At 45.0% G+C, this 13968-nt stretch overlaps 1 protein-coding gene across 2 annotated transcripts in view; it reads right to left on the reverse strand.

The window, feature by feature from the left end:
- The window catches only part of Fbxo47 (F-box protein 47), a 33021-nt gene extending 30994 nt beyond the window's left edge, over window positions 1–2027 (reverse strand). The window contains exon 1 of one of the 2 annotated variants that reach the window (XM_021177729.2): window positions 1793–2027. The gene's annotated coding sequence lies outside the window, so the exon portion shown is untranslated. The remainder of the gene's footprint in view (window positions 1–1792) is intronic. The other variant, XM_029483153.1, reaches the window with a different exon arrangement.
- Window positions 2028–13968: the final 11941 nt, after the last annotated feature.

A 13968-nucleotide genomic window follows, 5' to 3' on the forward strand; every position in this document is an offset into this window, starting at 1 on the left:
AAAAAAAAAAAAAAATTGTGAAGCAAGGTGGTGGTGGGAGGCAGAGGCAGGTAGATCTCTGGGTCTGAAGCTAGCCTGATCTACAAAACTATTTCCAGAACACCGAAGACTACCCAGAGAAATCTTGTCTCAAAAATCAACCAACCAAACAAAATGACTATAGTTTTGCTTTACTTCAGATTTCAGTGAAATTTCAGATTAGTAATTGTAAAAATGGCTACATTTACCCAATATGTTTATTACACAGCTAAGGGAAAGAAAACTAAATTCACTCATGTATTTTGTTTATATTACTGTGAAAATTGTATTTATGTATTTATTTTCGACAAAAAGGTAAGGATTCATACTATTTGTAATCTTGTTACAATTTAATTCTATGCCAATACATCTATTTCTACAAGAATATGTATTTTAGTATCCGCATGTAATTCCAAGTGGAAAAATTCAATCAGAATTGAATAAAAAGGTTGTTTTTAATTTTAATTTTTCTTTCGTTCTCTTTCTTTCTTACTTTTTTTTTTTTTCTTATTTTCTCTGTGTAATAATGCTGGCTGTCCTGGGACACACTCAGTAGACCAAGCTGGCCTCGAACTCACAGATCCACCTGCCTCTGCCTACCAAGTGTTGAGATTAAGGGCGTGCAATACCACTGCCATGCTTACTACAGAATTTTCAAGTATTTTTACTATAATAAAACATAAATTTGCCTCTTCTTCCAGAAGCTTCCATCCTAGTCAGACTAGGGTGGGGCTAAACAACCTCCTCCCAGGGGTCTTTATTACCTAAGGGTATAGACATAACGTGTATGTATAATTTTTCACTTAAATCTCTGAGAGGAAAAAAAAAAAAAAAGCCTGATCCCAGTTATTTCAAAACTTAGACTAAGCTGGGCGTGGTGGCGCACACCTTTAATCCCAGCACTGGGGAGGCAGAGGCAGGCGGATTTCTGAGTTCGAGGCCAGCCTGGTCTACAAAGTGAGTTCCAGGACAGCCAGGGCTACACAGAGAAACCCTGTCTCGAAAAACAAAACAAAAACAAAACAAAACAAACAAACAAACAAACCAAACAAACTTAGATTAAACTGGCGAACAGCTATAGTCCCAGCACAAGGGAGACAAAGGCTGAGTTCGAGGTCACCCTGGTCTGTGGGAGTCTAACAGTGCAAGTCCCACAACAGCTGGGGTGGTTTCACAAAGAAACACTGTCGTGGAAACAAACTAACAAACAAAAAAAAGCCAACAAAACAAAAGAAAACAAAACCCCAACATCAACAAAAACCCAACCAAAACAATTTTAAGTCTCCCTTTCCTCCCTCAGACCTATCTTAGGGGTGGAGGAGCGCAGGATTTTGTGGAAACAGTACCTATTTCCTACCAAACGCTTCCTGCTTTCCCCTTAGCCTGAAGGTACGAAGCGCACAAGCCCTGTGACAATGGGATACAGTTTTTCCCTTGTGGATCCCCGGCGGGCGTGGAACTCTCGAGCCTCCTGCCTCGGCCTCCGAGGAGCCGGGTGACAGGCAGCACTGCCCCGCCCACGCACCGAGAACCGGGCGGGTCTAAGGGCGCCGACCTCGTCCCTGCCCCCACACCCCCTTCCGGAGGGGAAAAAACACCCCAGCAAGTCACCGCGCTTTGTCTTAACGTTCCTTTGCCAGCGCTCAACACCGCCAAAGAGGTCACCTAGGGAACCAGAGCAGAAATTGGCCCGCATAAAAATCAAATAGGACCTGCTGACAAACACGCAATTATTTCTACCGGGAAGTACTGGGGAAGATAAAACACTAGTTACCACAGATTTCGACAGTTTTTCCGGCTACAGTATCACAGGAAAGTGGGATTTAGTCGTCTCGTCCCACCATCCTCAGATTTCACAAATACTTAAAAATAAAAATTAAAAATTAAAAATTAAAAAAAAAAATCTCCTCAGGCTTTTCCCGCCAGATAATGGGGGCGGATCCTGCTCCGCTCTCTCCGCTCCGCCCCGGAGCTGTGTCCTCAGCTCTCGGGCGCCCCCGTCGACTCAAGTAGATTTTAGAATTCTCCCAGGAGCCCCAGCGGGAGGAGGCTCCGCCCCCTCATGAATATCGAGCAGCCTCGCCTCTGCCCCTCCCCTCATGAATATTCAGAGCTCTCCCAGGAGCCCCCCTGCGGGCGGAGCCTCTCACCCTCTCTGGAAAGGACGAGACGCCCGGAGCCTCAGCTCTTTTGCCTCCTCTCTTGAATCGCTCGGAGCACTCCCAGGAGCCCACGAGGCCCCACCCCCTCGCGAATAGAAAGAAACCTCGGCTCTTCAGTCTTTCCCTTATGAATACCCAGAACCTTCTCGGGAAACGCCCCCAAGGAGGCCACGCCCCTTCGTGAATACTAAGCAGAGGCTCCCATGGTGCCCTCCTGTTCAGGGATGTTATTCGGAGTGAGGCCCTTAAAGCCCGTGCTACCTCCATTTTAGACACCAAGTTGCTGAACGGGAGAAACGGAAGCTCTTAAGGTGGGGTAAGTGGGGAGGCTGTAAATGGAGATCTCAAACTTGGAGGAGTCATACGCTCCACAACGTTTTTTTACACTCGGGTTTTAAAAAATGATTTTATGTACTTTATGTTTAGGAGTCCCCCACTGTAGCTGTCTTCAGACACCCCAGAAGAGGGCATCAGTTCTCATCACAGATGGTTGTAAGCCACCATGTGGGTGCTGGGAATTGAACTCAGGACCTCTGGAAGAGCAGTCAATGCTCTTAACCGCTGAGCCATCTCTCCAGCCCCACGCTCAGTTTTAAGGCAGTTTCCGATTCACTCTTCCCCTGGGCCAACAGGATCTGTCACAAGAGCTTTTCATTAAAAAGTTGTTACATGCCTGGTGTGATGGCATTTCCCTAAGATGGAGGCAGGAGGCTAAACCAGCCTAAGCTACTTGAGAATCTTGTTCAACCACCCCACCCCAAAAGCCCTTAATATTAAATTCTCATTTATTTACAGATCCTGTGTCTTTTTCTTTGAGACAAGGTCTTGTTGGGTAGTGCTAGGCTAGCCTAAACCTCTGACTCTTGCATGAGCCAGTTACAGTGCTGGGATTACAAAAATCATGATCCAGTATGCAGGGCTTGATTCAGATGGAAGCCTGCAGTGGGGCAGGGTGTCTGGGAGGCCTTAAAGATATAACAGAGAATGAATCATATTATTTGAGACTGGGTCTCTTGTAGTCCAGGCCTTCTAGACCCCTCAGGTACACTGGCCTATATATTCAGGAAAAACACCTATCCACATAGAAACACAAGAAAACCAACCAACCAGTTAAAGTAGATAACAGATACCCTGACTTCCCTGGGTTGGAGTAGCCTAGCGGTAGAATGCTTGCCTAGAACACACTGGAGCCTAGTTTCCACCCCTAGCATCCTCAAAGTCCTGACTTCCCTCTTCTAAATCTTCCTCCAGATTTCTTTTGGAAATCTGTACCTCCTAGATGTTGGAAGCATTAGCATTAGTATGTACTTAGCAGATGTGAGGTCCCAGGTTCAAACCCCCACCCTACCCCCAAAAAAGCAAAAAAACCCACACTCTACATGACTTTTTCTGTAGCCATACTTACTTCCCCAAGTGGTGCTGTAACCTTGAGATGACCTGTCTCGCATCTCTCATTTCCTAAATTAGGACAGACGCTTCAGTACTACCTGCCCCCTGCCTTCCTTATCCTGTACCTTAATTCTTGTACTCAAACAGCAGATGAAATAATAGCTGAAGGAAGGCTTGGGTGCAAACCTGCCATTCCAACTACTTGGGAGGCAGAGGCAGGAGGATCACAAGTTCAAGGCCTTCCTTGAAGACACGGGGTGAGCTCAAGGCCAGTCTGAGGAAGTTGATAAGACCCTGTCTCAAATAAAAAGTAAAAAAAGAGAAGGCTTGAAGGGACTAGTATCGGCACCAGACACCCCAAGCCAGCTTCTAGGCACAAAGGGGATTTATCTGCCCCAGAGGGCAAAGGGCAAGGAATAAGAGACAAAGACAGGAGGAGGGAGAAGGGGACAAGGGAAAGGGGAAAGTATATTTGTGTGGTGGTGGGGTGTAGGACAACATGCCTCTGGATAGAGAGGAGACAGACATGGCCATAGGGAAATGGCAGTTTATAAAGGGGAAAGGGAAAACCCAGGTTAGGGTGAAGTATTGCATTTTAATTGGGCATGTTCGTTAGGTGAGCCAAGGCGGTCTTTTGATAGCTGGACCTTGGTAGTGAGTCTCAGGAGGAGGAGGTAGACAAATAAGGGGATAGACCTTAGCTTTAGGAAAGTAATGGAGGCCAGGCGTGGTGGCTCACATCTTTAATCCCAGCACTCGGGAGGCAGAGGCAGGTGGATTTCTGAGTTTGAGGCCAGCCTGGTCTACAAAGTGAGTTCTAGAACAGCCAAGGCTACACAGAGAAACCCTGTCTTGAAAAACAAACAAACAAAAAAGTAATGGGTTTTAGCAAGGCAGAGGGAATGGGGAAGAAGGGAAAGGCCTGTCATAGTGGTGCTGGCCTTGCTTAGGCCATCCAGAGGCCCTTCAGTGTTAATATAGCTCAGTGGTATAGTGCTTGCCTAATATATGGAAGGTCCTGAAGTCAAAATAACAACACACAAACAATTAGCCAATGAAGTCTAAAATAGCCAGCTTCAAGTATTTCTTCATGTATTAAATTTCATGAATAAGCCGGGCAGTGGTGGCACAAAAAAGTTACAAACTTTTTCAAATCTCTGTAATGAGATATATTCTTCTACCAAGTGCCTGCCCTCTGTGCTGGTGCTTCTCTTTGGGGACTTTATTTTTCTGTGAAGGAGACACCCCCCCCCCACACACACACACACACTCCCAATCCTGAGCTATGGATGAGGATTAGGCACTCTCAAACACTTGCCTTTTACAGAGAGAGCCTTTATTAATCGGGGAAGAAGTTAAAGTGGCAGCTTCCTGACTCAGGCAAATGACCATGTAGGCGTAGTTTTTAAGACGAGAAAAAGGGGGAGCGTTGTGTTAGAATCGGGTAGGATGCAGGAATATTTTGATTGGGCATATTAACGAGGTGAACCAAAGGGGGCTTTGGATTGCTGGACTTTAATGCTTTGATAGCTGGACTGTGCTAATCAGCCTGAGGAGGAGGAAATGGCCAAATAAGAGACTAGACCCACGGGACTGGAGAGATGGCTCAGCAGTTAAGAACACTGAGTGCTCTTCTGGCAGGTTCAAATCCCAGCAACCACATGGTGGCTCCCAACCATCTGAATTGAGATAGGATGTCCTCTTCTGGTGTGTCTGAAGATAGCTAGGGTGTACTTAAATATAATAAACAAATCTTTTTTAAAAAAGAGAGAGACTAGAACTTGGTGGCTAGCATTAGGAATATAATTTAACAGTTGTTAGCAAGGCAGAGGGGACCGGAGAGAAGTCAAGGCTTCCCAGAGCCCCTTCAATATGCCCTTGACCTGTGGTTCTTATGTATCAGTCTTGGTGTCCTGTTAGGTTGTGGACCTTTGGAAGGCAACATCAAATTTTTTTAAAAAATTATTTTATGAGTTGGGCGGTGGTGGCACATGCCTTTAATCCCACCCAGCACTTGGGAGGCAGAGGCAGGTGGATTTCTGAGTTTGAGGCCAGCTTGGTCTACATAGCGAGTTCTAGGACAGCCAGGGCTACACAGAGAAACCCTGTCTCGAAGAAACAAAAAAACAAAACAAAACAACAAAAACAAAACACCCCTCCCCCCCCCAAAAAAATTTCTATCCTTCAGGAAGGTTCTTAACCAGGAAGGGAGGCAACTCAAAATAGCTTCAGGGGAAGTCCCTGAAACTGACCAGATTCACTAGGCCCTGCCCTGCCAGAGTAAACAGGAACAGTTAAGAATCCTTCTCAGACAAGACAAGCCACAAAGACCACACTCTGAGACTGCACCAGCTGTCTAGAAGCAGCAGAAACCAGCATAGCTGCCTGGAAGAGATTCAGACCAACTGAGGCTCCTGGAAAGGACAGTCTCCAACCTGTTGAGCTGCCTGCAGGCTGTGCAGTGTGCTTCGGATTCCCAGGGTCTGTGAGCTGTCACCAGGGTTGGAGGGCTTTGCTGATGCAGCTGTCTTTGAGTCATTTCTGCTCCTTTAAGTAACCATAATAAAGCTCACTGGTTCACCAAGCTGGCCTCTGGTGCTCTCCATACTTTGGTCTGTTGTGGGGTCCCCATCTAGGGTGAGTAGAGTGTGTGGTTGTTTCTTCCTAGTTTTTTTTTTAAAGACTTATTTATTATATTTATATGAGTACAATTCTTCCCAGTTTTGACACACAACACTGGTAGCCTGCCAAACGCAAGCAGTTCTCCTGAGGACCGAGGTGGTGTTGATTGTGTTTTAGTCACGTCTCAGAATCTTTCAAGAATCCAAATGAAGTTGACTTTCTACCCTGTCATATGTAGGAAGGAAGATTTGCTGCAATTGTTTTATTTAATGAAATAAGTATCAATTATTGATATCTTGAATATCACCCTCTTCACTCTTGGCTACTGTTGTGTGACAAGAATATTCCTTTGTGCTAAATTCCAGCGTCAGGATAAATTATTCAAGAACAGCTGTTTCATACTGCATAATGCAGATACTTGAGAGGCGGGGATATTGCATGTTTCCTTGATTAAAACTGTAGAAGAGCCAGGAGGGTAGCTTGGTGCCACAGTGTGTGTTTAGTTATGTGAGACTTCTGGGTTCAGTCACCAGCATTAACAACCAAACAACCAGCATGCAGGTTTTCCCATGAAAATCTTCCATTAAAATTCCCATAAGGAGCTGGGAAGGTGAAGATGTGACGCCTTAAGCAGCAGTTCTCAACCTGTGGGTCACTACACCTTTGGGAGTCACATACCAGATATTTACATTATGATCAGAACTATCAAAATTATAGTTATGAAGTAGTGTGGTGGTTTGAATAGATTTGGCTCCCATGGATTCCTGTGTTTCAAAGCTTGGTCATAGGGAGTGGCACTATTAGGAGGTGTGGCCTTGCTGGAGGAAGGGCATCACTATGTAGGTAGGCTTTGAGGTCTCCTATGCTCAAGCTCCACCCAGAAAGGAATTCCAGATCTTCCTCGTGGCTGCCTTCAGATCAAGATGTAGAACTCTTGCCTCCTCTGGCACTGTGTCTCCCTGCATGCTACCATGCTTCCCACCATGACGATAATGGACTGAACCTCTCTCTGAAACTGTAACCTAGCCCCAAGTAGTGTTTGCCTTTATAATAGTTCCCTTGATCATATTGTCTTTTACAGCAGTAAAACCCTAATTAAGACAGATAGCAACAAAATAACTTCATGATTGGGGGTGAGCAAAACATGAGGACTTTTACTAGAGGGTCACAGCTAAGGAAGGCTGAGAACCTCTCCCTTGGTAAAGTGCTTGCCTTGCAAACACAAGGCCCTCAGATCCAGAGAATCCACATAAGAAAGCCGGCATGTGGCGCGCATGTGGTGTCATCACTGGGGAGGCAGGGAAAGGCAGATCTCTGGAACTTGATTGCTGGTTATCAAAAGTTCCAGGCCAGTAAGAGACCCTCTCCAGCCCTCTCCAGCCCTCCTCAAAAGGTGGATTATGTCATAGGAAGAATGCTAAGGTTGTCCCTAGTCTCCACGTGCACAGCGTGGTACACAGACACACAAGCAGGCAAAATACGGGTACTCCCAAAGTAAGTTAAAATTTTTGTTTCAAATGTTTTCTGTTTAAATAATGGTAAGAGGGCAGTGTGATAAATACTGCATGTTCCTTTTAATTATTTCTTTTATCCTTTTCTGTTTTTGTTTTTTGAGATAGGGTTTTTCTTCATAGCCCTGGTGGAACTGGATCTGTAGATCAGGCTGGCCTCAAACTCAAGAGATCTGACTGCCTCTGCCTCCAAGTGCAGGGATTAAAAGTGTATGCCACCATTGACTGGCTTCTTTCCGTGCGCGCGCGCGCGCGCGCGCGCGTGTGTGTGTGTGTGTGTGTGTGTGTGTGTGTGTGTGTGAGTCTGTGTGTGTGAGTCTGTGTGTGTGAGTCTGTGTGTCCGGTGTGTGTGTGTGACAGGTTCTTGAGCCTCATGACTGGCTTTGTACTCTCTGAATACAAATGTAGACATTAGAGTCTGGGTCTTCCTCCCAGCCCCACACTTCCAGAATTAAGACCAAAACTCAAAATTTACTTACAAATACCTTGGTCATATAGCTAGGCCTTCTCTTACTAGATGGTAAGTTAACCGTTGGGCCATCTCCCCAGCCCTAGATGGTAACTTAAATTAACCCATTTGTTCTAATCTATATTCTGCCATGTAGTCGATTACCTGTGCTCAAGTACCATGTGTCCGACTTCTCAATTTTTCCCTGGACAAATCTTCCCACTCCTCACTCTATCCCAGAATTCTTTCTGCCTCCTGGATGTCCCACCTTCTACTCTACCCTTCCCTGTGGAGCATAGGTTTTTGTTTGTTTGTTTTTAAATTGCCAGGTGATGCATCCATAGAATACACAAGATTTTCTGTCTATAGCCAAGTTTGGTCCCCAGAACCCAGATTCTAGCAGAGAAGTTACTACTGCTAGAATTCAACCTCTGACCATGGCACATGTGTAGCGGCACTTGGCGTTCACGTGTGCATGCACTCACATACATACACACTCGAAGTAAATAAACATTTTGAAAGTGTATCATTTGATGCCTACTATTACAGAAAAGAAAAAAAAAGAGTGGCTTGGTGGCGGAGCTCTTGACTAGCATGTGAGAGGCTCTGGGTTCAGTCCTCAGCAACATGCTTATACACACACACACACACACACATACACACACACACACACACACACTATGCATACCCAAACCAGTAACAACAACCAAACAAAAGCCTGACTGGAATGAGGAGAAATCAGAGCTCTTTAAATTATTTTGGGGAGTATAAAAAGGTCCAATTGATATAGAAAACAATATAGTAGCTTTTCAAAAAAAAATGTAATATAAAATTCCATGTGTTTCTCTTGTGTGACAAAACTTTTCCTGGGGAGACTAAACACATTTGTCTACTCACCCCAGAACGGGGACCCATGCCAAACCAAAGTACAGAAACCACCCAAGGCCAGCCTGATGAACCAAGGAGTTTTATTGGGTTTACTTACAAGAGCAGAAATAACTCAGAGACAACAGCATCACTAAAACCCACCCCAGCTCACAAAGCCAGGAACCCGGAGCTCGCTGCACAGCCTGCAGGCAGCTCAGTGGGTTGGAGAGCGTCCTCTCCAGGCCCTGCAGCTGGTTCGAACCTGTTTTAGGGAGCTTGACTGGTTTCTGCTTCTTCCAGGTAGCTGGTCTCTTAAGGTCTAAGTAGACTGTCAAAACCTAGTTAACTGTTACCTGCCATTTTGTACTGTTACTAATATTATAAGGAAACTTCTTTGTTGTTTCTGCTGTTACAAGGAGACTTTCTTACGTGCGAGTTGATGACATATTGTATTATATTCTGTGCTCCTGGAAACCAATCACAATAGAAGTCAGTTAGAACTGCTTTGTATAGTTAGCCACAATAAGCTTGGACCTGAACCAATCACCCATCACCACTTCCTGCACCTGTGTCTGAACTTTTATGGACTTGCCTTTATAAGCTGCCCCTGGGATGGACCCCAACTTAAGAGAGACACCTGCACCTATTTGGAATAAGACTCTCTGGAAACTGACATCCTAATTGGCAGTAAGAGTCATGTTTGTGGGTAACTGGCATCCTGGTTGGCAAGTTAATACATAAATATTATGTGAAGCAAGTGCCATCCAGGTTGGCAAGATATGAGTGTTAGGGAAGGCAAGTCCCCTGCCACAGTTGAGTACCCCAACCAATGGAAGCAGGATAAATGTATAACAAAGATCTGTTCCTAAGGAAATCCCTTCTCCCTAAATCCTGATTGGTGGAATAACAGCACAGATGTTTGTGGATTTTAGGCTTAAAAGCTCTAGAGGATTCTAGCTGGGCTTGGGAGTTCAGCTCCTGAGTCTACACTGCAGCCCTGATTGATCAGTGTGTGTGCTCAATAAACTATTCCTGTTTGACTTGAGTATTCTTGTGATTTGTGAGGCAACTCCTAGTCCCCAGTAGTCTGTCTGAGAATCTCTGAGCTTGACTCTGTTGAGAGGGACCCTCAGCTTGGGAGGGGTCCAGTGAATCTGGTCAGTTTCAGGCACTTCCTGAAGCAATTGTGAGTTGTTTGCCTTCCTGATTGAGGATCTTCTTGCACGATGGAGTGTTTCCATCTCTTAGGAAATATTTACACAACAGCATCATGTGATTCAGCAATTTTACTTGCAGGCCTTTAACCAAAAGAGGGCAGGAAGGCTGGGTCTGATGGTGCAGGGCTCTAATAGGAGTTACTGGGGAGGCCGAAGCTGAAGGGTTGTAAAGTCAAGGCTTGTTTGGCTATAAAATTAATTAAAGGTCAGTCCTAGGCAACGTAGTGAGCTCCTAGCTGAGGAAACAAAGAGTAAAAAGAAGACTTGGAATGGTTCTCAGTGGCTTGAGTAGCTAAGTATGAGGTCCTGCTTCCAATGCCTTGTATCACACAAGGTCAAATAATAAAAAAGGGGAAACAGGACTCACGCCCTGATTTTCCTTTCTCATTTCTATCAGCGTTGTTCCAGCCAGCACATGGAAGCAACTCAGGTGCTCAGGAGGCTGAGAGGAGGAAGCAGCGTGGAGGGGGCTGAGGATGGAGCTCAGTTGGTGGAATGCTTGCTTCACAGACACAAAGCCTTAGGTTTGATCCCCTATAAAACTGAACACAGCTGTGGTCCCAACAGTTAGGAGGAAGAGCCAGGAGGATCAGGAGTTCAAGGCCAACCTGGGCTAAGTATCAAGTTTGAGGTCAATTTACCTTAAAAACACACATCAACAAAACAACCCAGGGCTGCAGAGATGTCTTTAAGAACATTTCTGTTCTTCCCAAGGACCTGAGTTTGGTGCCAGAATCCACAGCTGGTGGTCCGTAATAGCCTGTAACTTCAACTTCCTGTAACTCCAGCTCCAGGGGGTCCAATGCCCTTTTCTGGCCTTCCTGAGCACCTGCATACACATCACAGACAGACAGACATATAAATAAAAGTTAAAAATAATACTCAGCATTTACAAGTGATCTATATAGGACCATTGGAAAAATACATAGAGAGTCCCTGACATATTTTGATATGACTTCGGATTATTTAACTTTAAGATGCATGAAAATAGTAGGCACTTAAGAAAAACCATATTGTTTTGAATTTTTATTTTTCCCTTCCCTGGGCCAGTGAGCTGTATATGATCCTGATGCTGTCTGGGATGCTGGATTGCTGGACAAGGAGCTACAGCTTCCACTCAGCCACACGGCTGTGAGGCCAATGACTGATATTGCATGGTAGACTTAATATTTGCCAAAACCTAGTTTGATAAGGGTACTTAAATGCTTTAACCTACATTGTAGCCCACTACCCACCAGAGGTAGTGTGAAGGAAAGGTTAATAGGACAAAAGAGGATGTAGACCTGTTTAGAAATAGTTGTTTTTTGTTTTTTTTTGAGTAATCCCATTTTTTCACACAAATCAGCAACAGTAGCTAGATCCACTTGCAAACACACAAACAGCAGTTAGATCCAGTAGAAACCTCGAGGCTCTGCCGATTGGTCTGAATCTGGGGAGCTGGCCTTGCTGCTGAAATGCCACCAGAAGTTCTGATGCATTTCATGATAAATGATGATCCTCGAAGAAGGCAAGGCAGACCCATGCCACCGCGTCCTCAAAGACCAACATCAGCAAAGCCCAAGGAACATGGCGAGGTGAACCAATGCCACACATCATCAGCCACCGTTTGCCGGGTTGTATTTACCCCTTTCCAAATATCCCTGTTCTCTCACACACCTGTTCTAGCAAAACAGCACATGCCTCTCCCCAGGTTGCTTCCAGAAAACACCACGTGTCTGTTCTTTCCCACATGTCTGCTTCAGCAAAAACGTCCTCTCATAAGACAGTTTCCAGAAAAATATCACATGATACAATGGACTCTCCAAAGAAGCCAGAAATTTCCCCTTCAAAGCATGGTTACGCTGTGCTATTTGGCAGATTGAGCATATCGAATTCATGTCTTGTGTGCACGTTTGTTTGTGTGTGTGCACCCATGTGTGTACTGATCCTTAGGTGTCATTCTTCAGGGGCCATCCGTGTTTGTGACACAGTCTCTCTCTGGCCTATAATTCACCAATAGGTTGGGCTGGCCAGTGATCCCCGGAGATCTCGTTATCCCTGCCTCTTCATCCCTGAGGTTACAAGTGCAAGCTAAGCGGGCTCTGGTACTGCAAGCACTTCCTCTGCCTTGCTAAAAACCATTAGGTTACATTCTTTTCTTTCTCTTTCTTTCTTTCTCTCTCTCTCTCTCTCTCTCTCTCTCTCTCTCTCTCTCTTTTTGAGACAGGGTTTCCCTGTGTCCTATGTCTTGGCTGTCCAGAAACTCAATTTGTAGACCAGGCTGGCCTTGAACTCAAAGAGATTCCCCTATGTCTGCCTCCCATGTGCAGGAACTAAAGGCGTGGACACTACTCCCAGCTTAGATTACATTCTTTTTTTTTTTTTTTTTTTTTTTTTTTTTTTTTTTTTTTGGTTTTTCGAGACAGGGTTTCTCTGTGTAGCCCTGGCTGTCCTTGAACTCACTTTGTAGACCAGGCTGGCCTCGAACTCAGAAATCCGCCTGCCTCTGCCTCCCAGGTGCTGGGATTAAAGGCGTGCACCACCCTTAAAGCTAGCCACCAAGGCCTGCCCCCTTATTTAGCCATTTCCTCCTGCTGAGGCTCATTACTAAAGTACAACTATCCAAGTAGTAAAGCCCAACAATCAAAATCCTTCTTTTGCCTACCTTAATTAACACATCCAATCAAAATGAGGCAACTTGCCCTAACGTGTGTGTGTGTGTGTGTGTGTGTGTGTGTGTGTGTGTGTGTCTTCCCCTTCTTTATAAGCTGCCATTTGCCAATGGGCCACCTCTGTCTCCTCTACCCAGAGGCAATCCTTTGGTTCCCAGGCAAATACCCCTTGCCCCTCTCCTTGTTCCCTTCCCCTTCTCCCTCATCCCCTGTCTCCTGCCTTTGTCTCTTATTCCCAGGCCTTTGTCCCTCTGGGGCAGTAAATCTCCTTTGTGCTGAGAACTTATACCTATTGGTCTTTTTCTATACCACACACCCAGGTGTAGTGAGACCCAGCTCCCAGCCTTGGTCTGCATGGCAAGCATTTTACACACTGAGCCATCGCCTGGCCCTTGAAGTCAAAGTCTGAGCTTCTAATTTCTTTCAATTTAATTTATTTTTATGCGTATAGGCGTTTTGACTGCATGTTTGCCTGTGTGTACCACGTGCATGTCTGGGGCCCACACAGGCTGAAGAAGGTGTTAGATCCCTTGGAATTAAAGACAGCTGTGGTTTGCTCTGTGCATGCTGGGAATTGAACCTAGGTTTTTGGAAAGAGCAGCCAGTGCTCTAAAGCACTGAGCCGTCTCTCCAGCCCTAAACTTGTATTTTCAGTTTACAGTGGATTTAGCAATATGTAGCACCATCATAGTCAATAAGGTCATATAACAACAGCAACAAAAATGTAAACATATAAGAGTGTGTAGAACCAGGGACTGTGGAATTTAGAACCTTAGAGTATAGTATTATATTGGGCAGTAATATATATATATATATATATATATATATATATATATATATATATACATACACACACACATATATTACAATAGTACTATAACTGAGCATATTACGTTATAATTGTAATCTGATGATAATCCCAACACTCAGGAGGCAGAGGCAGATCTCTGAACTCAAGGCCAGCCTGGTCTAGATTGAGTCACGGGATAGCCAGGGCTAAGCAGAAAAGTTCTCTCTCAAAGCAAAGAAAAAGATTAAGAGAGATTTATGTTTTTCTGTGCTTCATGTTGGAGTTTTCCCAAG

This window comes from Mus caroli, chromosome 11 (assembly GCF_900094665.2).
Source record: "Mus caroli chromosome 11, CAROLI_EIJ_v1.1, whole genome shotgun sequence".
Taxonomy (NCBI): Eukaryota; Metazoa; Chordata; class Mammalia; order Rodentia; family Muridae; genus Mus; species Mus caroli.